Source organism: Cervus canadensis, chromosome 2, assembly GCF_019320065.1.
Source record: "Cervus canadensis isolate Bull #8, Minnesota chromosome 2, ASM1932006v1, whole genome shotgun sequence".
Lineage (NCBI taxonomy): Eukaryota > Metazoa > Chordata > Mammalia > Artiodactyla > Cervidae > Cervus > Cervus canadensis.
In genome coordinates, this window is record NC_057387.1 from 100,123,710 (window position 1) to 100,147,182 (window position 23,473).

The window sequence follows — 23,473 nt, forward strand, 5'->3', positions numbered from 1 at the left end:
AGATGTGCAAAGGGACCTCAATTCCCAAGGGAGCCACTGGTTTACATGGCTTTGTGATGGGACACATGGGAGGAGCACAGAGCAATCTGGATTCCTCCCATCTCTTCCACATCGTCGCAGACTCTGCTCTCCCTGTCCTTCACCTCCACCATCCCCAGGAGGGTTGTTTTTATTAAAGAATCCCAGTCATTTTCCTTCCCCCTCCCCCTCACCTTTCCATTCCCCAGTCACTTTGTAATCCATGCCCTCAGCTGGGAGACTACTTGCTTTGCCTGCCTTCAGGGAACAGTTAGGAAGGCAAATAGTAATAATACTGGCGCCTCTGTAAATCAGTGAATTTAGAACACTGGAGTCCCCCAAAACACTGGAGCAACACTGGAATTGACCAGCTGAGCAACATGAGGCACAGGAAGATGGGACAGACACGACTCTAGGAGGGACTGTATACAGTGTCCTTGAATCCCAGTGCTCGGGGAGCCCACTTGGAAGCTCCAGTTAGGCCGAGGGCAAAGTCCTAGGGCAGGGCTTTTCAGCTTTGGCGTTAGTGACATTTGGGGGTGTCCTGTGCATTGGTAGATGTCTTGCAGCAGCCTTCATTTCTTCTCACTAGATGCCAGTAGCAATCTCAGATGTGAACACCAAAGATGTCTCCAGACCCTCTGGAGTTAGGGCGAGCAGAATTACCCTAAGTTGTAAACCACTGCTCTAGAAGAAGAGGAGAGCAGAGGGGGAGGGAGTTAACTTGGGTCTCAGGGCAGGACACTCCTCTCTTACCCTCTGTCTGAAAGGGACACCGTAAAGTCTTTTTCTTCATAGCAGGCACTTGGGCAAGCCTTCTCTCCTCTCTGGGCTTCGGGTTTTGCATCTGTAAACTGGATTTGAAGTTTGTAGATCATTTCCCCCTCCTCTCACCACCCGACATTCCTGGATCTGGTCCACGGTGTGACAGGGGTCTCGTGGTGCCAGTAAAGTCCTGGGGGATCCCCCAGAGAGAAGGAAGATGGGAAAGAACAGAAAGACGTAGAGGTGGGAGCGGAGGAGGGGGCGGGAGACAAGCATTAGCAGGAGCTTTCTGGAGAAAAGTAGAGACTTGGGGTGTCCTCTGACCCCGCCCCTTCGAGGCCTTATTAGCGTAGGTCGCCCCCAACCAGGCAAACCGAGACTCTCCAGATTCCCTTAGGCCCCGCCCACCACCATAGGCCCTGCCCCACCGGCCCCGCCCCTTTCAATGGCCCCACCCGCCCGCCCGAGACCCCGCCCCCACCAGGCCCCGCCTCCCTCTTTGCCTCCCGCCAGCCGGGGCTTGGGCTTTGCACCCGGCGGCGGCTGAGAACCGTGGCGGCTGCGGAGCCGGCAGCGCAGGCGGGCGGAGCGGAGGTGCCCGGCCCGGTGGCGGGCGATGCCCCCGTGAGCCTCTCTCGTCGCCCCTCCCCGCCCCGCGCCCCTGCCCCTCGGAGTCCGCCGCGCGCCTGGGACCGGGCCGCGCCTACCGCCGGGTCCGCGGGGCGGGGTCCCGGGGCAGCACCTGCCCCGCCTTGCGGAGTCTCCTGGGCCAGCCGAGACCCTTCCCTGTCTGGACCCCGGCCCCACCTCCGGGTAAGTCGATAGGCCTTGCTTGCCTAGGAATGGATGTGGGGAGGGGATGGCGGAGGTCCGGGGGACCACGGGGCGGGGGAAGGGTCTCTGATGGTGAGGCGCCACGTAGGGACCTAAGTGTTCAGGGTCTAGGGCGGGGGTTTCGGGAAGGATGACAGTGTGTGTAATGACTCGGGTGGGGGCTAAGGTTTGGGAAGGGAACATTAGGTGTTTGGAGAAGCCCGGAAAATGGAGTAGAGGGCCCCAGAGTCTTGAGTTCTTTGCTGATTCTCAGAGCACCTGGGCCCCTGCTCCTCAACAGCACTGCCTTCCATGGCATTTTTGGAAAGTGCTTAAAATCTGTCCTGGAAAGGGAGCTGGCAGGCAGCCTGCCTTTCTTTTTGCTGCCTGTGCCCTGGTTGAAAAGCTGGCCACTCTTTCCTCCAATGAGACATCATGGTGGTGCTTAGAGGACCCCCCCACCCCCACCCCATATAAAGAAAAGGGGTAATGCCCACTCTAGCCCTAGCGTGGGGAGAGGGGACTCCTGGGAAGCCAGGAAAGGCAGTTGGTTAATCCATGGTGGGGAATCCAGGGTTCAAGGAGGCTTGGCAAGACCCTTGGTGCACAAACTGGGCATCCTTTCATTCAAGAGGAGGGTGTTTTCACCTCCTGGCCCCAGGATGCCTGGACTCATGCCCATATCACCTTCTCTGGACAACCCATCCTGAGGAGGGGTTTCTTCCCAGCACCCTGGGCCTGGAAACCCAGGGAAGGCCCATAGCCCCCGTGGTCCTGGCTGGGGAGAGCAATGCCGTCCCAAGGCCAGAGAACAGGGACGCTGGCTGCCCTGCCACCTGGGGGCTCTCTGGATGTGGCCCTTTGCAGCTGGGGAGCCTGGATGAAGATCACTGTCCAATTCCAGCCCCAGGGGTGTGGTCTGGATGGAGAGAGGAAGGCTGCCACCCTTTTGGTCCAGTCTTCTGCGCATGATGACTTAAGTCTGGGGTCCTTGAATTTGGGGCTTGAAGTGGTGGGGCAAGGGCCTTTTGGGGCCAGGCCTGGTCACCAAGGGGTTAACTAACCAGCCCCACCATTGCTGCCAGCCACCAATTAGTCTGTCATCAGGCAGCTGCCAACTATCCCTGGGGGCATGTGGGCAGCCTAATGGGGCATTCTCTTGTGGAGGTGAGGCGGGGGGAAGGAAGGGTCTGTGAAATCTGTGCGCAGCCCAAGCTCTGTGTCCTTCAGAGCCTGTTTAGGGCCCACAGACCCCTTCCCCGCCCTCTGTCCGGATGCTTGGCTTAGAGGCCTCCAGCCCTGGGGTTCCATACCTACCCTACCCTCTGCAGGGAACGAAGCCCAGAGTCAGGCAAACTTGGCTTCCAACCCAGGCTCTGCCACTTTCTGGCTATGCGCTATTGAGGAAATCACTTCTCTCTGAGCCTCCTTCAGTAAAACATACCCACCTTCTAGATCTGCTGGGAGGAGAAAATGAAATGGTGGATTTGAGCTGCTTAGCACAGAGGCTGGCACTCAGGGGAGCTCAGTAGGTAACTGCTGAACTCCTGAGCAAGCCCAGGGCCAAGGACCCGACGGGACAGGCAGACAGGAGCCCAGGGCTGAGGACTCAGCAGGGACCAAGATCCCATCCCTTGGGGCGTGAGGTCTCAGTGGGCCAGGCACTGTCTCTGCCTGAACTCTCCCTCCCTCCTCGCCCACAGCCACTTCTGGTTCTCTGTACATAATTGGATTTTACTGTGCGGAGCCCAGGGCTGAGCTGCTCCTTTCTGGGCGTGCCCTGTCCCTAACCAGGTGCTAAGCTCTGTGGGGTCTGTCAGGGGTCTGGGTGATGCCTGCAGCTGGAACAGCAGCTGGCCCTTTAAGGAGGGAAGAAAACAATTATCTGGCCCGGGCATTGCATCAGCTGGAGGCTGGAGGGTCCCTGGGGAGGAGGGGGCAGGCTGGTGGTTGATTTCATTAGTGCCATGTGAGAACTCTCACCCGGGTCTATCCCACTCCCAGGCTGCAGCCTTGTCTGCCCTGGGCAACAGCCGAAATCCAGCCCCACTGACTCTCCTACCCCACCCCACCCCACCCCGGGAGCACCACCTTGGAGGACTTTGCATACACCCAAGACAGGCAGCGGGAGATAGGGAAGTGTCTCCCACACTGGCCTTTTTGCTGACTTGGGGTGTGAGAATGCTTCCTGTATCTGCATTGTGCTGACAGGGGTGTCTCCCCTTCTACTGTTTGGCTGACCCGGGGCGTGATTCTCCCCCACTGGCATCTTGTTAACTCAGGGGAGGGGTGCCTTCTGCGCTGGCTTCTCAGTGACAGTGAAGCTGTCTCCTGCCCTGGTGTTTTGCTGATCTGACAAAGGAGATATGCTGCCCGGGCTGTGTGTGAACTGAGGCCACGAGTTAGAAACAGTTGCTCTCTGGCTGGAGGTGAGCTGCCTGGGAACAGTGAGTGAGTCACAGAGGCAGAGAGGACTCCAGGTTCTTGGGCACCAGAGAGACCTGGGTTCAGGACCCACATCTTCCACTTCAGCCTCTGTTATACTTCAGGACTCAGACGTCTCTGGAAAATAGGAATCATTTACATCTATACTGCCCCACCCCATCTGGAAGATGCTTGGTGAATTCAATGTAACTGGATGAACAGCCCCTAGCCCAGGACTGACAGATGGAGGGTGCAGGCTATGTGATGATTCTCTTGTATTTGTAAATTTGGGCTCCTCACACCTTGAGTTCAGGATGCCTGGACAAGAAAAGGAGGGTTGGGGGGGCGAGGGGGGAAGGGGAGAAAGAGTACAGGGCCCTTCTGCGTCTGTCGCAGGACACCTGATGCACTAACCTCTGTGTGTCGGGCAGCTCCTGCCTCCATGGAGCGGGCATTCTAGCCAGAGATGGCCCAGAGCAGGTAATAACACATGTGCCATGTGTTGGAAAAAAGAGATGCAGGTAGGCTAGCATGACAAGGAGTTGAGGAGGCAGAGGAGGGGGGAACTGGGTGTGCTAAGGCCTTGATGTTGCAGAAACAGGCCTGGCATGGTAGGGAGGGCAGGAGAGGGGAGGGAGGGGACAGGAGTCAGCACAGTCAGGCCAGACCTCCTGGTCTGTCTAGCAGGACACTAAAGACTTGGGAATTATCCTGAAGCCGATGGCAGCCTCTAAAGATTCTGAGGCAGAAAGAGCAAGGGCTGATTTCCAGAGCGTGCAGACTGGGGCCTGTGGCCCTCAGGCAGAGCCTTCTTGGGGGCGACCTTCTGCCCTCTCATACCCCTTCCCTGCACAGCAGCCTGGGTGCCCAGGGAGCAAGTTGTTTATGTGATTCATTCTGGGGGGGAGGAGGCCAGTCCCAGTCCCTTCAGCTCCCTCTCTCTGGGCCTTGTTGACGAAGTTTATCTCTTGGGCCCATGTTCTCCCAACCTCCCTGGGGAACCAGAGCATAAGAGGCAGGGCTTTGGCACCAGGCAGGCGTATATTCACATCCCAGCTCTGCAGTACATGGGGGTGGGGAACCTCTGGCAAGGCACACCTGTCTCTGATCTTCAGTATCCTCGGCTGTGTTGATGTTATGTGTCCATAGGAAGGATAAAATGAAATTCCAAATGGAAATCACAAAACCCTTTTGCAATGTCAGTTGGCATTTTAACTCTTGCGTTGAGGCTGACCCCGACTCCAGGGCAGGGGGTGGGGGCAAGGCTGGATTCACCAGTCTGTGGTTGCACAAGGCGACCTGTGCTTGGAAGGACCCCACACTTCATTTAAATATTTAGCTGTCGCCATCTTGCAGTTCTTAATAATTTTGAGCAAGGGGTCTTGTTTTTCATTTAGCACTGGGCCCTGCATATTATATGGCCCCACAAACGAGGTTGGAATAGGAAGAGGCAGGGAGCAATACAGACTGCAAATAGTCCCCAAATGGAGGAGGTGTGAGGTGGAGGGCATGACTAACTGTCCCAAGGTGGGTGGGATGTTAATAATAGTAACATTTATTTAGTGCTTACTGTGTGCTAGGTTCTCTGCTAAGCACTTGACATCTTCAAACAGCCCTATGAAATAGGTAGGGAGATTGTATAGATGGTGAGAGTGACAGTCAGTTTCTTGGCCAAAGTCACACAGCCATCAGGTGACAGAGCTGGGGTTCCAACCCCAGGATGTCAGATGGAAGAGCACATGCCTGAACCAGGGAAGTCTTCACCAGGATGAGCTGGGTCTGTAGGATAACTCGAAGTTTGCCGAGAAGGAAGGAGGTGTGTGGGGAAGGGAGGGCTGTCTCAGCCAGGAAGTGCCTGTGCCCAGAAGTGATACTTGGCCAGGAGAGATGGAGCTGAAGCCAGATGCCTCCCAGGGTTGAGAGGTGGCCTTTGGATTTCACGGTTCTGATTTTCCAAGCTCAGAGCTTCTGGTCCCTCTGCTCCCAGGCCCTGCTGTGACCACGATTCCTCATAGCTGTCCTGTACCGCCCACTCTTCCCCCACTCCCGGGTAATCTCCTTGACTTGACTTTAATCTCTTCTGGGCTCAAGACCTGTCTGACTACTTCATGGACCACATTTAGATGTCTCACCGTCAGTCTCAGGTGGACACTCGGGCCCCAGCTCCGCCCGCTGGCACCTGTTCTGCCTCGTGTCCCCAGCTTGTCTCTGCCACCACCAGCCACCCACTTGCTCAAGCTGGAAAGCTGGAAGTCCTCCTGGACACCTCCCTCTCCTTCACCCCCACATTCCACAGCCGGTCCTCAGCAAGTGCTGCTGGTTCTCCTGACTCCCTCCCCATTCCGTCATCTTTCTCTCTGTCCACTGCCCTGCTCCAGCCCAGCCTCAGCTCTCAACCTGGACCACAGTGACGGCCTCCTAAACTGGTCTCCTGACGTTTCTGTTCTTGCCCGGCTTCATTTCATGTTTCACACTGTAGTCAGAGTGATCTTCTAAAGATAAATGTTTGATTCTGTCATTTCCCTGCTTAAGACCCTTCCAAGATTTCCTGGAATAAAAGCCAGACTGACGTAGTCGGCAAGGCTGTAATGAGATCTGGTCCTTGCCTACCTTTTTGGATCGTCTGTACCGTTCGCCCTCTCCCTCGGCTGTTGTCCCCTCATTCTGGAATGCCCTCCCCCTCCTTATCTATCTCCTTCAGATAGGTACCAGCTCGAACATCATTTCTGCAGAGAAGCCTAAACCAGAAACTAAACATCAGCCGCCTCCATAGGACCCTGTACTTCTTCACAACACTCGTCACACCTGACCTGCTTTTCCTCGTCCCTCTTTCTCACTAGACTATGGGCTCCGTGGGATCAGGAATCTAGTTTTGCCTGGTCCTTGCGCACAGTAGGTAAACAATGAGTTGTTCTATGAATGAAAGGATTAGATGAATCGTTGCTGCAGCATCCTAACTGGCCTCTCTGCCTCCAGGCTTGCCTTCTCCAGGCCTTTCCCTGTCCAACCCCAGAGCGATCTTCCCAAAACACAGAACTGACCCTGTCACCCCCTGCTACTTAAAATACTTCAATAGCTCCCCATTGAGGGCAGGAAGTGCCTCGGCTTTTTAGCATGGGATTCAAAGCCCTTTATGATCTGTACCTCCTCCAGCCTCGTCTCTCCTCTTACCCGCTCCCCGCACTTTGAACTCCTGGTCCTCTAACGCATCAGGCTATTTTGTGCCTCTGTGCCTCTGCCCTTCTAGTTCCCCCTGCCCAGAATGCCTCCCCACCTCTGCTTTGTCTCCCTGGAGAACATCCTTCATTCTTCAAAATCAAGCTTAGCTGCCTCTTTTGCTGTGAAGCCTCCGAGGAACCCTCCCGGCCCTTCCTGAGCCGAGTCCCCCACCCTCAGTCATATCTGCACAGAGTCCACATCTTTTCTTCCTAGTCTCCTGTGAAGCCGAGCTCTTCCGGTGCAGGCACAGTGATTGTTCATCTTTGTGCGTCCGGATTCCAGCTTCCCCCCTGTCCTTAATTAGGTCTGTGCTTATAAACAGAAACCCACTCAAACCAGCCTCAGTAATAAAGAAGAGTTTCTTATGAGGACACAAGGGGTTCCTGGGAACTGAGGACTAGGAAAATCATTAGCTTCTAGAAGGTGAGACCTGTTGGCCAAGAGAATTGGAAGCAACTGATTTCTGTGCCTGTTGACTGCCTTCACCTTTCTCTTTCCACCTGCTGGGTTTTCTCTGCTTTTCCGGACATGGGGGCCACCTATAGTTCCTGTATTTCATCCTTCAGTTCCAGCTACATTCAGAGATAGAACCCAGGGCTTGGCAGACCCAAGTCCAGACTCCCAGGAGAGGATCTGATTGACTCTGGGGAGGCCAGGTGCCCACCTTGGTCCAATCAACTGCAGCCTGCAGGGAAGGATCACAAAGTCAGACACACAGACACGGCTCTTGTCTGTCAGTTATCTGGGCAAGTACTTCAAGAGACATCTGCTATAATCCTTACAGTGCCAGGTGGGCCTGGCCCCAAGCTTTCTATCTGGTGGCATCTGGAGAAAACAGACCTGGGATTTTGACTGTAAGGGGAGTCTTTTCCTGAGGCAGCAGTAGTACCCAGGGCAGGAACTGAAGAACCTGTCAAATGTCATTCAGAGGCCTGAACAGAGAGTTAGGGAGGTGAGACCCTGATTTTCTCACCTCTCTTTAGAGTAGAGAGAAAGGCTTGAGAAGGACATGAGCAGTCAGGACAGTTCTCTCTTCCAGAATCATATTCATCTCCTAGAACTCAACTCGTTTCCTCCCCTCAGTGAAGCACCATGCATTCCTTCATTTCTCCCCATCAGGCATTCTTTACCTGTATCATTTCTAGTCTTTTACTTCCCTAGTAATAAGCAGTTTTTTGAGCACTTACTCTGTACCAGACTCTATACACATGCATTATTATTATTTAAAAATTTTTTTAAATTACTTTGGCTCTGCTGGGTCTTTGTTGCTGTTCGGGCTTTTCTCTAGTTGCAGCGAGTGGGAAGTACTCTCTAGTTGCAGTGCATGGGCTTCTCATTGCAGTGGCTTCTCTTGTAGATCATGGGCTGTAGGGTGCAAGAGCTTCAGGAGCTGGGGTGTATGGCTCAGTAGTTGAGGTTCCTGGGCTCTAGAGCACAGATGCATAGTGGCACATGGACTTAGTTGCTCTTGGGCATGTGGGATCAAACTTCCTAGTGTCTCCTGCCTTGGCAGATAGATTCTTTACCACTGAACCACCAAGGAAGCCCCCACATGTATTATTTCATTTAACCCTCACACCCTATAAGATAGGTACTATTATTATCCACATTTAATTTTTTTTTTTTTTAGTATATATTTATTTAGCTGATCCAGGTCTTTGTTGTGGCATGCAGGATCTTCCATCTTCATTGCATCATTTGGGATCTTTAGTTGCAGCCCGTGGGATCTAGTTCCCTGACCAGAATCAAACCCAGACCCCCTGAACCTGGGAGCACAGAGTCTTAGCCATGGACTACCAGGAAAGTCTCTGTTATCCCCATTTTAAAGACCAGGAAACTGAGGTTCAGAGAAGTGACATTTACAGGCTAGGGACAGACAGCAGTGTGTGACTCCCAAGGGAAAGTTCTTAACCTTAGCTCCTTACTCACTTGCCCCTTTGCCTTTCAGGATTGTTTGGGCCTCACAGGCAGATACCAGGTTACTGTGTCTGCTCCCTACTGCCCAGCGTGGGGCCAGCTCAGAGCAAGGGCTCTCAACTGTGGGGTGGAAGGATGCAGGCAGGGTAGAAAAAGCATCTGCCTAGGATTTGAGGGGCTCCTCCGTGTGGACCTACCCCATGTAGCTGTGTGGCTCTGGGAGACTTTTAACTTTTCAGAACCTCATTTTCTCATTCAGAAATGGGCATGGTCATCCCTGCCATGAGGCTTGTATTAGATAGTAGGTGTAAGAACAATTCGTAAATAGGAGAGAACCTAGCAATTTTTAAGGATTGTTATTACCAGAATGGAATGTGGCAACAGGGCGCCAGCTGGCCTCTGTGCCACCCAAGCTCCTGCAGGAGGCAGGCAGGCCTAGAGCTTCCTTCCCAACATGGCCTGCTACGATCAGAGAGAACTGAGATGACTTTCAGTGGCTCATGGATGTGTTACTGCCCGCCCTTGGCTTGCATACTGAGAAAACTGGCTCCCTTTCAACTCTGTCAAGTCCACGGTTGTCCCAGGGAGAAAGTGCTGTGGTGGTGTGTCTTTGACAACTTTCCAACATTTGCTGCCCTCCTCTTTAAACAGAGATGTTGGGGATTCCCTGGCATTCCAGAGGTTAGGACTCAGCCCTTTCTCTGCAGGGATCTGGGTTTGATCCCTGGCTGGGGAACCAAGATCCCACAAACTATGTGGCATAGTAAAAAAACAAACAAAAAACCCCGCAGAGATCTTGACTGGCAGCTCTGTGTAGCTAAATTTTAATAATATATCTTTGTTTTCACTGTACTTATTTTACTGTCATTTTCTATTTATTAAAATTGATACTGGCTTTCCGCATAGTCATGCAAAATTTCTATTTAAAATAAATGCATTTAAGTTAATAGTGTCAATTTCAAGAAAATAATGAGCCATACAGGGGTATGGAGATTTGGCATAAATCACTGAGGGACACACGGTGTTATGTAGACAGTGCAAGACTGGGAAGTTGTCCAGAGACATCAAGTATGTGGACCTGGATAATCTTTAAGCTCCCTTCCATCTGCCTGGAGAATTTGGGAGTGTCTTATACTGTGCCAGCCTACTCCCTTCTCCTCACACAGTGCCCTGGCATGGGGTGCTTTCAGAGAATCCTGCCATGATTGTCGTGTAGATAGAAGAATGTGGGCCACTGTCCTCCACCTTGCTTGAGAGGGGGACTCCTGGAATTGGGGGTGTCTGGATGGGTGTCCCTTGCCTCTGAGCAGGACTTGGGCCCTCCTGGGAGGAACAGGAGCTGCAGACTCCACAGTCCCCCTGACCTCCATGCACAAGACAGGCCTCAAGTCCTCCCAGAGGGCTGGAGTCCCAGACAGTGCTGAGGCCGTGGCAGCCGCGGGTGAGGGTGAGGCTGTCCCCAAAGCTTAAGGCCCAGCCACAGCAAAGCCAGGAGGCTTTGGGGTCTCAAAGGCCCTGTTCTGCTTGCTGTCCCCTTTCCCACCTCTTTGTGCCGCTGAACTCCTGCCCCTGGGGATTGGACAGTGACCTTGAGGGGCCCCTCAGAGGACACAGAGGATGTATCCTTAGGGTTCAAGACCAGGGCCAGGTGGGCAGAGGGAAGTCCTGCCTGCCCCCCCCCCCCCCACTGCCATGCTCACAGTGGGAGGGCAGGCCTGGGCTCCAGGAGGGTGGGGGCCTGGGTCGTGTGGGACATGTGCTTGTGTATCCATGGCAAATGTCTAAGGGTCTCTGTAAAGGCATATATTGTGTGTGTGTGTGAGAGAGAGAGAGAGAGACTTTGTATGTATGTGTGCATGGTGAATGGAGCTCTGAGTGATGGTCTGAGGGTCTATGTGGGGAGGCTCTGTGCGTTGTGTGTGTGTGTGTGTGTGAGTGGCAGGGTGTCTTCTGTGTGATGTGCTTTTGGGTCTGTGGTGAGTGTGTCTGTGTGTAGTGTGTGTCTGTGAGGCATCTGGTGTGTGTATGTGTATGTGCTGTGTGTCTCGGTTGCTTGCGTGCTGGGTGTGGTGTGTGCCTGTTGTTTTGTGTATGTCCTAATCTTTGTAGAGTGCATGTCTGGCTGTGTGGTGTGTCTGAGTGGCTGCGTGCAAGCATGTGGCAGGCACTTGGGGCTTTGTGCCTCGGAGAGGGTGCGGGGCTGGGGTTGCAGGGCGGGGAGGCGGAGGGCTTTGAGGGCGGTGTCTGTCTGGGCTGGGGCCGCGAGGATTGCTGGCTTCCCTGGGAGGGTCCCCAGGGCAGAAGGCGGGCACAGGCGGCGCCTTCCGGCTCAGAGCGGGCCTGGTAACCGGAGCCCCTTACTCCATGAAATATTGATCCGACCCAGCCGTGGCCCTGACCAAATAGGGCCAGGCGAGCAGGGAGCGCGCGGTGGGGGTGGGGGTTGGGTGGGTGGTGTGTGTGGGGGGGGCGGGGGGAGGGAAGTGGCGGCGCTGTCCGTGGTGCTGCCGCGTCCCTGGCGGGGGCGTCAGCTCTCAGGCTAAAGCGGGGCTGAGAGAGGGAGAGATTTCTCTATCCACCCACATCCGTAGTGGGGCTTCTGCTTCTGAGGCTGAGCTAGGCTGTCCCTATCACCTGCCAGTTCCACCACCCCTTCTAGGAAGGGAGGACAGGGACCAAATGAATATTTGGGGGGATCCAGTATCCCCCAGGGCTAAGGTTTGCCTGGGACAGTCTTAACTTACTGTGGTGTGATTGTTAGTAGTGTCTCTGCTCACTCTTAGAAAGAGTCCTAATTGGATGATGAATTATGCTGCCCAGCAATAGACTTTGCTCCAAAGACCTTTTCCCCCAGTTGTCTGCTCTGCCCCCGGGCGTTCTGTAGTCGGTGGATGTGCAGGTGCTGTGGGTTGGGGATACTATCTTTCTTGTGCATGGGCTGAGCCAGAATAAGGGCTTGCTGCAACCTGCTGCAACCCAGACCTTCCCCAGGGATTCCAGCTCCCTTCTCCACTAGTCCAAATTCTGCTTTCCATTCAAGCTGCGCTCTTGCTCTGGGCTTCCTTTGCCCTCCTGCATCCTGAGCTACACAGGCCTCTCTTTGGTCTCCATGTCAGGGTGTGGTCAGGTCTTCAGATTGGTCATCCTTGTACTCATAACATTTTCTCTGAGTTCTCCTACCCTGACTTGCCGACTTTCCCTCCTTCGGTGGATTTCATTTTCCTCCTCCCCCTAACTGTGGGCATTACTTCTCACTCTTTCCTCACCCTCCTCCGGGCATTCTCCTTCCTTTCCACACCCCCCTTTTCCCTCTGGGGTACACACCCAAATCCTGCCTACCCACTCTGCTCTCCTGAACTCCAGGGAATCTGCTTACCTGCCCAATACCTCCATGGGGGAATTGCAAAATTATCTCAGACTCATCATATCTGAAACAGGCACTCATGTTTCCTTTAAGCCAACTTTTCCCTCCAGGACCACATGCTCTGCTGATGGCACCTGTCAGCCCCCACCTTTCCTGTAAATCATGTTGGATTCTGTTTTTTTCCCTTCCCCCGACTTTGTCCCATCACCAACTCCAGGCAGTCCCCCAAGCCCTTCCACGACTCCTTGCACCCCTTCTCTCTTTCCACCAACACTGTCTGAAGGAGTGCAGCCCTTCTTACATGCCTCCTGACTGCTCCTCCTGCCGTCAGGCTTTCTTCTGATTCTGCACTGTGTCCGATTGATCTCTGTAAAATGTTACATCTAAGCCATGTCAGATTTCACTCCCTTCAGGATTAAAGCTAACCTTCTCAGCCCTGCATTCAGAGCCCTTTCTGGGCTGTTCCCAGCCTACGTTCCCAGCCCTCTCTTCTGCAGCTGCACCCACCTCCTGCTTCAACTGCACTGCTCTGTTCACCAGCCTCTGAACATACCATTCCTCCTCTGGTCCTTCCCAGCTAGTTTCCACCTCTTTCCTCTCCAAATCACACCCATCTCTTGAGGTGTTCTGCTGTGAATTGATCCATGATGACTGCTTCTGGTCTTCCCATCCTAAAGAGTTCACTCCTTCTGCAGAGCAGCCAGGGTATTTTTATCTTTACCTCTTGGTGCTTTGGGTGGTCCTCCAACCAACTGTGGTATCACCTGAGAGCTTGTTTGAAATGCAAAAACTCAAGCTCCACCTTCCTGTAACCCCTGGAATGAGAATCTGTGTTTCAGTCTGATCCCCAGGTGATATCTGTGCACATTTAAGTTTGAGAAGCTCTGGACTGGTGTGTCCACTGAGGGCAGCATCTTGCTTCTGTTTGGGAGTGGTCTTCAGCCCCAGGGTGTTTTCTAGTCCGATACTTAAGGACCAAGTTTCGCAGGCCCTGTCAGGCAATAACAGCCACATCTGGCCACGAGCTGTGAGAGGGGTTGGGTGATGGAGATGGCCAGGAAGCGTGTGCACTCTGCCTGGATGTTTTCCCCTGAAATCTATGCCCCGCAAGGCCCCAGAGCTCAAGCTGTAAATCTGACTCTAGAAGGCACTCCTGTGACATGAGAAGAAATCAATTAATCAATAAAAAGACAGTGATCAAGAGAGCAGAACTTTTCCCTGTTCACAACACACACGCTGGTGGAAATGTCTGTTATTTTAATGTATGTTTTTAAAAGAAAAATATGTATTTTCACTTTTTCTTTATGAGAGCATTAATACAGTTTCTAACGTAGTAACTCTAGAAAACACAATATGTCACATGAAGAAAATAAAAATGACTCACAATTCTACTATCCAGCTATAAATACCACTTTTTATGTTAATGCTTATTTTAGATCACCATGCATTCATTCAACAAATATTTACAGAGTCCTACTGTGTGCCAGGCACTGGAGGATTCTGGATGCAGAAGATGGCATAGTTTCTCTTTCTAAGCAACACACAGCCGGGTTGGGGCGGGGGGCGAGGCGGGCATGGTGTGGGAGGCAGGCACTGAACAAGATAAGGCAAGCAGTGTATTCGTTTCCTAGGACCAGCTGTAACAAAGTACCACAGAGCAGGTGGCCTAAAACAACAGAAATGTATTGTGTCACAGTTCTGGAGGCTGGAAATCTAAAATCAAGGTGTCAGCAGGGTTGGTGCCTTCCAAGGGAGGCTGTCCCATGGCTCCCTCCTGGCTTCTGGTGACAGCTGGCAGAGCTTGGTATTCCTTGGCTTTGTCACCCTAGTCTCTGCCTTCATCATTACATGGATTCTTTCTGTGGTCTCCCGCTGTCTTCCTATAGCCATGTTCTTATAAGTCCTTCTGGATGAGGGACCCACCCTCCTTCAGGATGACCTCAGTTTGGCTAACCACATCTGCCATCTGCAGCGACTCTATTTCCAACAAGGTCTGAGGTACCAGGGGTTAGGATTTTAAACTTATCTTTTTTTAGAGGGTGGGTGGAAACAGAGTTCAACCCAGAACAGGCAAAGACAGTATAGGGTCTGGGGGAGCACGCCAGGGGGTCTAACCTTGTCTGGAAAGACTCTCCCAGGATGTGACGTCCAGTCAGGGACCGAGCACTGGGTAGGACTCAGCCAGCGAGGGTTAGGGTTAGAAGTGGGGCTGAGCCAGCAGAGGTGGTGTGACAGACCGCTGCCGGGTCGTCAGAACACAAGGGTGGGGACGGGCTGGAGAAGGGCGTTCCAGGCTGACAGGAGGCAAAGGGGTCCTTTTGAGGAATAAAGAGAATGCCGGCGTGGCTGGAATACAGAGGGCGGGCAGGAGTACCAGATGACCTGGGTCACTTCTCTTGTGGGCCTTGTGAGGGGTTTTCACTTTCTCCTGAAGGAAATGGGGAGCTGCGGGAGGCTGTCACGCTGGAGTGATTCATCCTACCTGTGAGCCGGCTCCTCACAAGACTAAGCTGTCTGGAGCCGAGTCCTGCCTCTGCGAACCCAGTTCTGAGGGAAGATGTGTGGCCATGTCCTCAGGAGCCCCCTGGCTGAGAGGACACAAGGCAGCCCCGTCGGAGGAAGGGGGGCCTGGCTGTGCCCCAGCAGCCCCCAGCCCAAGTAGGGAAGACCAGCCTTACCCTCAGGACCCTTGTCCCGAACAGGAGACCGGGCTCGCTCAGCTCTGGGCCTGTCTCACCCTGCGTGTCCCGGAGTCTTTGGAGTCTGGAGGACACAGGTTGGGTCCAGACACCCAAGCCCCTGCCCTGCTGTGAGGACTGTGTCTGAGAATGGGTCCAGGGCAAGTGCGTGAACCATGTGGGCCCCTGAGGCCAGAAACCCCGAGGCTGGGGGAGACCTGAGTCTTGCAGGGGCTGGGTGCTTAGCACCCTGCTCTCCCCAGGCGATGTCTGGCTATGGCCTTTGTATCAGGACGCAGACTCAACTCCTCCTTTACGACACCCTCAGAGGCCACTCCTTTACTGCGTGTGACGGGAGAGGGCCCCCCTGGCCCAAAGATGCTTGTCCCCCGTTGTCTGGGCTAGGGGGGCCAGGCTGGGTGGAGGAGAAGTGGGTCAGCTCTGTAGCCATGGTGACAGCAGCTGCTCCCTGCCAGCCTCCTCGTCTTCTCGCCACAAACCTCACGATGAGATCCTTTGTCCAGCCTGTGGGGATGGGGGCCAGGAGGGTGAGATTGGGGGCCAGAGTGTGTATGAAGTGTGTGTGTGTGTGTGTGTGTGTGTGCAGGCTCACACAAGTGCCTGCTCAGAGCTAGTATGCATGCCTGGCCAAGGGAACCCACAGATCCAGGAAGGACACTTCCTACTTCCCTGCCCACTGAAGGGATGAGGTTCATCCTGCCTCTCTGAGCTGGGCAGGAGCCAGGGGAAGGGGTGTGTGTGTGTGCGTGCATGTGTGTGTACACAGGTGATTGTGTCTTTAAATGAATATAGTTTATATGGGTCTGTATGATGTGTAGTCACACATTTGAAATTCTGTGCCCTGTGTCTCTCACTGTTACGCGTAGTGTGTGTGCAAACCTGGTTTGGAGCAGATAAAAGTCATGTAACCAGGAGAAGAGCTGGCAGAGTGCTCCCCACTCAGGCTGGTGTCCTCCCTGGGCCCAGCTCACTGTCCCCGACCATGCACCAGCTCTGTCACCCACCTTTCTCACCCTGCTGGGGGAAAGTAAAGGCTAGAAATGAGGGACCCCCCTCCCCGCTTCTGCAGATGCAGGTTTAAAAAAATCAGTTTTAGCTCATGAACTGGTTTTCCTTAGTTGGTAATGCTGTACTGTGTTAAGAGGGATTCTGAGGTTAAGTCTGGCTTCTGACATGGGCACAGATTGGCCTGAGTGGTGTGGTGGGCAAGCCCTAGTGCTGCATCAAGGTTGAGGCAGAGGCCTTAAACCTAGCATCCAGCGTCCAATGAGGGGCCAGGAGCTGAGATGCTGGCAGGGAAGATCACAGCATCACATGCTAGCTCCCACCTCAACTGAGAAGTGCAGGGACCCAGGTCTCACACTTATGCTAGACTCTGGGTGGAAGAACCCAGGGTTGCAGTGGGAGGTGATCCTGTTGGTCTCGGAGCCTTCCCATGAAGTGGTTGTACCTGGTATGCAATCCAGACTAATAAGCACCAACACCTATGGAGTCCTTTACTGTTTACAAAGGGCACATTATGCAAAGTAATCATATGATGGCCCAACTGAGCGTGTAGCATGTACCAATCCTTATTTTAGCAATACTTATATTTCATCTAAGAATCCTAAAGCAGGCATTATTATCTGCACTTCAGAGATGAGGAACTGTAGGCTCAGGGAAATTGCCCTGCGTCATACAGCTTGTAAGTGACAGATCTAGGTTTTGAACTAAGTCTGCCTCCAAAGCCTGTGCTTTTTTTTTTTTTTTTTTGGCTGCAAAGCATTGCAGCATGTGGGAATCTTAGCTCTTTGACCAGGGATTGAATCCACTTCCCCTCGCAGTGGAAGCACAGAGTCTTAACCACTGGACCACCAGGCAAGTCTCAAAGCCTGTGCTTTTCATCACTGTGCTGAGACTTCCCTGGTAGCTCAGTGGTGAAGAAGCCACCTGCCAACATGTGAGACACGGGTTCCATCCCTGGTCTGGGAACATCTCACATGCCGCTGCCCAACTGAGCCCCTGCACCTCAACTATTGAGCCTGTGCTCCAGAGCCTGGGAACCACAGCTGCTGAAGCCTGAGCACCCTAGAGCCCATGCTCTACAAGAGAAGCCAGCACCACGAGAGAGTAGCCCCTGCTTGCTACAACTAGAGCAAAGCCTGTGCAGCAAATGAGACCCAGCACAGCCAATAAATAGATATATTTATATAAGAACTTTGCTTCAAAAAAAAAAAAGCACTGTACACAGATGCTCATTAAGTCATCTGATCTCCAGTCCAGCCCAGAGAGCTGGGCTGGATCCAGGTGGCCAGTAAACTTCATTTTATAGAAGAGGAGATGGAGGTTCAAGAGAAGCTGAATGACCTGCTCAGGGTCACACACTGGGGGCGGAGCTGGAGCTGGGAGTCGGGCCCCTGCCCTCCAACACCCTCTCCCCAGTACACACACTCCTGACTGCTGGTTGTGTCACAGAGCATCTGGGGAGGGACACAGACCCCATCAGTCAGGGGGAAGACAGAGGGAGACTAGGATCTAGAACTCGTTAGCATTTGGACCTGGAGGAGTCCCTTGGCATTAGCACCAGCAATTTACCATTGAGGCCCCTAAGAGGTAGGTTAGGGGACCCAGGAGTTTGGACAGTTTTAAAGGAGGAAATAGCATCAAAGAGTTTGAATGATTGGCTCAAGTGCACACACCTATCTCCAAAGTCTGTCTTTTTTTACTCCACAAGCTACTGGAAGCCCTGGAGGACAGGTGTCCTCTCCAGCCCTTCCTCTAAGCTCTCCTTTTTTCTTCCAGACTCTTATCCCATCACCTCCTCCTGGAAGCTACTTTGTCTTCACCTCCTCTCTTGAAAACTGGTGTCTCAGAAGTTAACGGAAGACTTGTGTAAATGCCCTAGGGGTGAGCTGTTGGGAGGGGCACGGCCCCCTGTGATGGGAACACTACACTCGGATTCATCAGTTCAGTGAGTCGGGGTTTTCTTTAAGGTGAGAGGGGAGGAGGAGACACCTGCCAGGTGATACAGGACCTGGGAGTTAGGAGTCTTGGCTTGGAGGTCTGATTTTGTTGACAGCTTTCTCTGTGACCCTGGGTGTGTCTCCTTCCTGTTCTGAGCCTTGATTTCCTCCTCTGCAAAATGAAAGGCTTGGGTTGGAATAGGGAGGCAAATCAGTTTGACCTCATGAGCTGGTTCTCATCAGTTGGTGATGCAGCACTGTGTTAAGAAGAATTCTGAAGTTAACTATGGCCCCAGTGAGAAGGAGAGATGGATTAGTGATGTCTAGGGAGGGGTAGTAAGAGCCTTAGTAACTTGCCATTCCTTCCAGACTAACAGGTCACCACTCTGTGACAGATTCCTTGGTATTTTCTGTTGAAAGAGTGAGTAGGTAGTTTCATCTTGGGCTTTTGGGTAGCCTTACCAACACTCACGGGCTTCCCTGGTGGCTCAAATGGTAAAGAATCTGCCTGCAATGTGGGAGATCTGGGTTTGATCCCTGGGTCAGGAAGATCCCCTGTAAAAGGAAATGTCTACCCAACTCCAATATTCTTGCCTAGAGAATTCCATGGACAGGGGAGCCTGGTGGGCTACAGTCCATGAGGCTGCGAGGAGTCAGACATGACTGAGACTAACACTTTCTTCTTTCACTTTTACTGATGCTCAGAGAAGGTTTATTACTTGGTTAGACACATGGTCAAAAGGAGCAAGGGGCCCAGGGTGGCCAGGCAGAAACTTGAGTCCTGCTTTTGTCAGGATTCAGGGGAGGGTGTGGGGAGCCTTTAGGGTACTGAGACCCCAGGACAGATCCAACACCGAAGGCTGGAAAGAAAACACTCCTTCCTTGGGGAACTTGGAAGGTATATGCTGGCATGGAGCTTGGCAGGTATGGTAGACAGTGGGAAGGGACCCCTGGAGGGGATGTCCAAGCTGTCACTATAGAGTCTTCAGGAGGGAGAACTTTAGAGTGATTCTTCCATGACCTGGCAAGATCATGGGAGGGTTTCCTTCCATCAGGAGCCATGACCTGCGTTAGAAAAGGGGCAGTCCTGCTCGGAGGCAGGGCGTTGTTGCAGTGACTTTTGCAGACATTCCTTTAGCCATCTCTTAGGACCACCAATGTGTGAAATGCTGTGTGCTGGCCCCTCTCCACTCTGCTCCCATCTCCACCTGCTGCCTTGTTCCCATCCTGTGCTCTGATGACTTGGGGGGCTGCTCTGAGCAGCACTGCCTTCCTCATGGAGGCCAGGTACTTGGCTCCGACTGGCTCTCTGTCTTGAGCTAGACTGGCTGCCCAAGAAGCAACCGGAGCTCTCATTCTGAGCCTGCTGCTGCCTTGTGTGTGGAAAGGACTCAAGAGTTAGACTTTATCCGACCCTTTCGGTTTACACACAGATGAGGAACCCAGGCCCAGAGAAGGTCACACAAAGAATCTGTATATACATTATCATCCCACCTCCTGATTCTGAACTCTCCCAGCTGCCCTGCCCTGGACTTGGGACCAGAGGTCAGGCCCTGAGACCCTGGGCCCTCCAAAACATTCAGCAGCTCTCCCGGGCAGTTAAAGATGAGAACGCGGCTGTGGATGGTGCAGAGTCCTGGATGTCAAACCATCTGCTTGTTGGTTCCATTCATTGTTCATGAGGAAACATGAGCCCCTGGGTTGGCAGGATTAAGAATTTTGTCCCTTACCCTCTTTCTTCTCTTCCCCTGTGGCACCCAGGAAGCACTTGCTTCTCCAGCTGTGGTCTGAGTGGTGTTTCTGCTGCCCCTCAGATGCTCATTGCCAACCTGGGAACCTGGGCCAGAGCAGGTTTTTGGATCACAGATACTTTGCCTGGGGTTTTCTCAGCCTGGAGATCCAGGACAAACCTGTGTAGGAGGGCTGGGCTCCCCTCTTTGGGTGGGCTCTGGGGCGAAAGGGCAGGGGCTGCTGAGCGTATCTGTCTCTTTGTGAGAACAAAAGACCCAGAACAGGAGTCCAGGCCTGGCTCCTTCTTAGCTGAGTTGGATGGGTGAGGCCTTCAGTTCTCTGAGACTCATTTTTCTCATCTGTGACATGGAGATAACTGCGCATGTAACAGAAATACCCTAAGGAGTAAATTAGGTTTATGCTGTAGCCAGTTCAAAGTATCAGATAAGCCCTTTCCCACTGTCCACCAGAAGACCATGCAGATACCAAACAAACACACAGACTGGCACTAGAATTGGAAACTAAAGAGGTCATCGTAGACCCAAGTCCAGGGGGACTTTCCATTAGCTGCAAGGTTGATGGGGGATGGATGGAGAAATACAATCCGAGACTCTGCAGACATCACAGGGCCAGCGAGAACAGGCCAGACAGCCACAAAGAAGGCAAGACGCGGCTTTGACTCATCCCTACTGTCAGCGCTCATTCGCCAGGCCGACAGGAGCCGACCAGGAGCGCAGGCAGCCGTGCTCGGCTGTCTGGGCCTGTCTTGCTATCTGCCTGGAGTGATGCCTTCCCTTCCCACCCCCGTTTCCCCTCCCCTTTCTGTGTCCTTTTGAAAAATCAGATTCCCTCGGGATGACAGGGCCCTGGAAGGGGGACGCCGCCCTGGGGGCCAGGACCTCACTGGGGAGGGCCAGGTGCAGCGCCCACCTGCAGCCGTCCCTTCTGAACCCTGCCCAGGCCTCGGACTTCGAGGACGACCGCAGGAGACCCCACGTCCACACTAAACAGAGTCCTGGGCGCCTGCAGTCCTGCTCCCAGAGTAGTTCCCAGTGCCCCCCGTCCTCTTTCCTAGCTCTCATCGGAACTGCCACTAAACAGTGAGTTGCATAACTAGTTGTTCACTGTCTGTCTTCTCCCCCAAACCGGAGGCTCTGGCAGGGCAGGACGCATTTGGCCCGGCTCATTACTGCGTTGTTGGCACTCAGCGTAGGCCCAGGAGTTTTAGGGGCTTACTTTTTTCTTAATTTTATTCTCAGAGAAAAGATATTTTTCTCAGGTATATTATTAAATAAAGTGATGACCCTTAGCATGAATATGAGTCATAGTTCAAACTTGGGGTCACTTGTGGTGACCATTTTGTAATGTATAGAACCACCAAATCACTGTGTTCTGTCCCTGGATCTAACATAGTGCTGTAGGCCTTTATGGTTCCATGTGAAAAAATGAATAGGTAAAAAATTTTAAATTGCTTTGGTTATTTTAGGACATTGTCTTACCAATTTCTACAAGAAGCCCTGTTAGAATATTGATTGGGATCACACTGAAACTATAGGTCAATTTAGGGATAACTGACTTTCTTTTTTGGGGGGATAGTTTTTAAAATTTAAGTATAGTCAATGTACAGTATTATATGTTATAGGTATACAATATAATAATTGACAGTTTTGAAAAGCAATACTCCATTTGGGCTTCCCTGGTAGCTAAGACTGCAAAGAATCTGCGTGAAATACAGGAGACCCAGGTTCAATCCCTGGGGTGGGAAGATCCCCTGGAGAAGGGAATGGCAACCCACTCCAATATATAGTTACTGTGAGTGAAGTCGCTCAGTCACATCTGACTCTTTGCAACCCCATGGACTGTAGCCTATAGGGCTCCTCCGTCCATGGAATTTCCAAGGCAAGAGTACTGGAGTGGGTTGCCATTTCCTTCTCCAGGGGATCTTCCCAACCCAGGGATCGAACCCAGGTCTCCTGCATAGTAGGCAGACGCTTTACCATCTGAGCCACCAGGGAAGCCCAAAGAGAACATCAATATGTCATGGTGGTTGTTGTTTAGTCGCTAAGTTGTGTCTGACTGTTTTGCAACCCCATGGACTGTAGTCCACCAGGCTCCTCTGTCCATGGAATTCTCCAGATAAGAATACTGGAGTGGGTTGCCATTTCCTTCTCAAGGGGATTTTTCCCAACACAGGGATTGCACCTGCCTCCCCTGCTTGGCAGGCGGATTCTTTACCACTGAGCCATCAGAGAAACCCAGTTACTATGAACTGTTGGCTACATTCCCTTTGAATATTTGTTGAATGCAGCATTAGAGAGTAAATTTGTCGACTTTGGAAAGGAATTTGGCAATGTATTCCGAGAATCAGAAATATGTTTATGCTGTCGGTGTTAGGTAGGATGCTTCTGGATGTAACAGAGAAACCCGATTCAAGCTGGCTTAAGCAATGGGAAGGACATTGTCTCACATAACTGGAAAGCCAGAGAAGGCGGGTTCCAGGGAGGCGTCTCTGTGCCGTACCACCCTCAGCAGCACTGGTTTCATCCTAGGCTGGGCTGTGTCTCAGGGAGAGGCCTTGGGGAAGGGAAAAGAGAGACACACAGAAGGAGAAGCACCCACCTCTCTTGTAAGCCTGGAATCCAAATCTTCCCCTTAAATCAGATTGAACCAGCTTAGTCACATGCCCACCCTTGGACCAGTAAGAATAACCAAGGTGAATGCCGCTCACTGATTGTTTTAAACAGATCAAGATCTGCCTCTGAAACAAAGGATGGGGTGGATAAAACCAGCACGCTGCCAGGAAGCAGGAAGGGAGAAGCTACCAGCGGCATTCACACTCGATAGCCCAGTCACTTCATTTCCAGGAGTTGATCCTAAGGAAATAAGCAGATAAAAATCAGTGTACAAAGATCCTTATTGCAGTGCTGTTTAAAAGAGGAGAGAAAGGGAAAGGGAGAGAGATGAGAAAGTTGGACTTGATCTAAGCAGTAACTGTATTGAAGTATTTTAATTATACTGCCCCCATACAATGGAACATTATGGTGGCATTTAAACATTTCTAAAAAGTGTTGATGACATTGGGACGGTCTTGTGATATAACATTAAGTGAAAAATAGCAGGATAGAAAATTGTATTGGCAGGATGAGTTGTTATTTTTTTAAATGTGTAGAAAAGAGACTGGGAGGAAATAGGTTAAAATGTCTGTCGTGGCCGCCTCCCAGTCATGCAATTAAGGGTGATTTTTCCTGCTTCTTTACACTTTTCTGTCCCACTCCCTTCAAGCAGGAGGACCCCTTCGGCAGTCTGCCCAGCTGGAGCCACATTTGTTCTCTCTGCTCTCATTACTGGCTGTGAAAACAACAGTCACGCCTGCTGAATATTTACACTTTGCCTGACACGGTTCCAGGCACTTTCATCTGAGCTAATTTAATCCTTCCAACAATCCTATGAGGTAAGTGCTTCCGTTTCTCATTTTGCTGAGATGCTCACTGAAACCCCGGGATGTTTGGTCACGAGTTCACACAGCTAGTATGTAGAGGCCCTTGGAATTCAAGAGTGGGTCACATGCCTGCACAGCCTCC

At 52.4% G+C, this 23,473-nt stretch overlaps 1 protein-coding gene and 1 non-coding gene across 8 annotated transcripts in view; one reads left to right on the top strand and one right to left on the bottom strand.

Moving 5' to 3' along the window:
* Window positions 1-1,286: 1,286 nt before the first annotated feature.
* The window catches only part of RIMS3 (regulating synaptic membrane exocytosis 3), a 42,713-nt gene continuing 20,526 nt past the window's right edge, over window positions 1,287-23,473 (top strand). For 2 of the 7 annotated variants that reach the window (XM_043461744.1, XM_043461750.1), the window contains exons 1-3: window positions 1,287-1,596; window positions 18,001-18,169; window positions 23,175-23,343. The gene's annotated coding sequence lies outside the window, so the exon portion shown is untranslated. Of the gene's footprint in view, window positions 1,597-18,000; window positions 18,192-23,174; window positions 23,344-23,473 lie in introns of all 7 variants that reach the window. The other 5 variants (XM_043461745.1, XM_043461746.1, XM_043461748.1 and 2 more) reach the window with 5 other exon arrangements.
* Window positions 21,836-21,907, bottom strand: TRNAS-ACU. Its single transcript has one exon. It is a non-coding gene; the product is annotated as a tRNA-Ser (tRNA).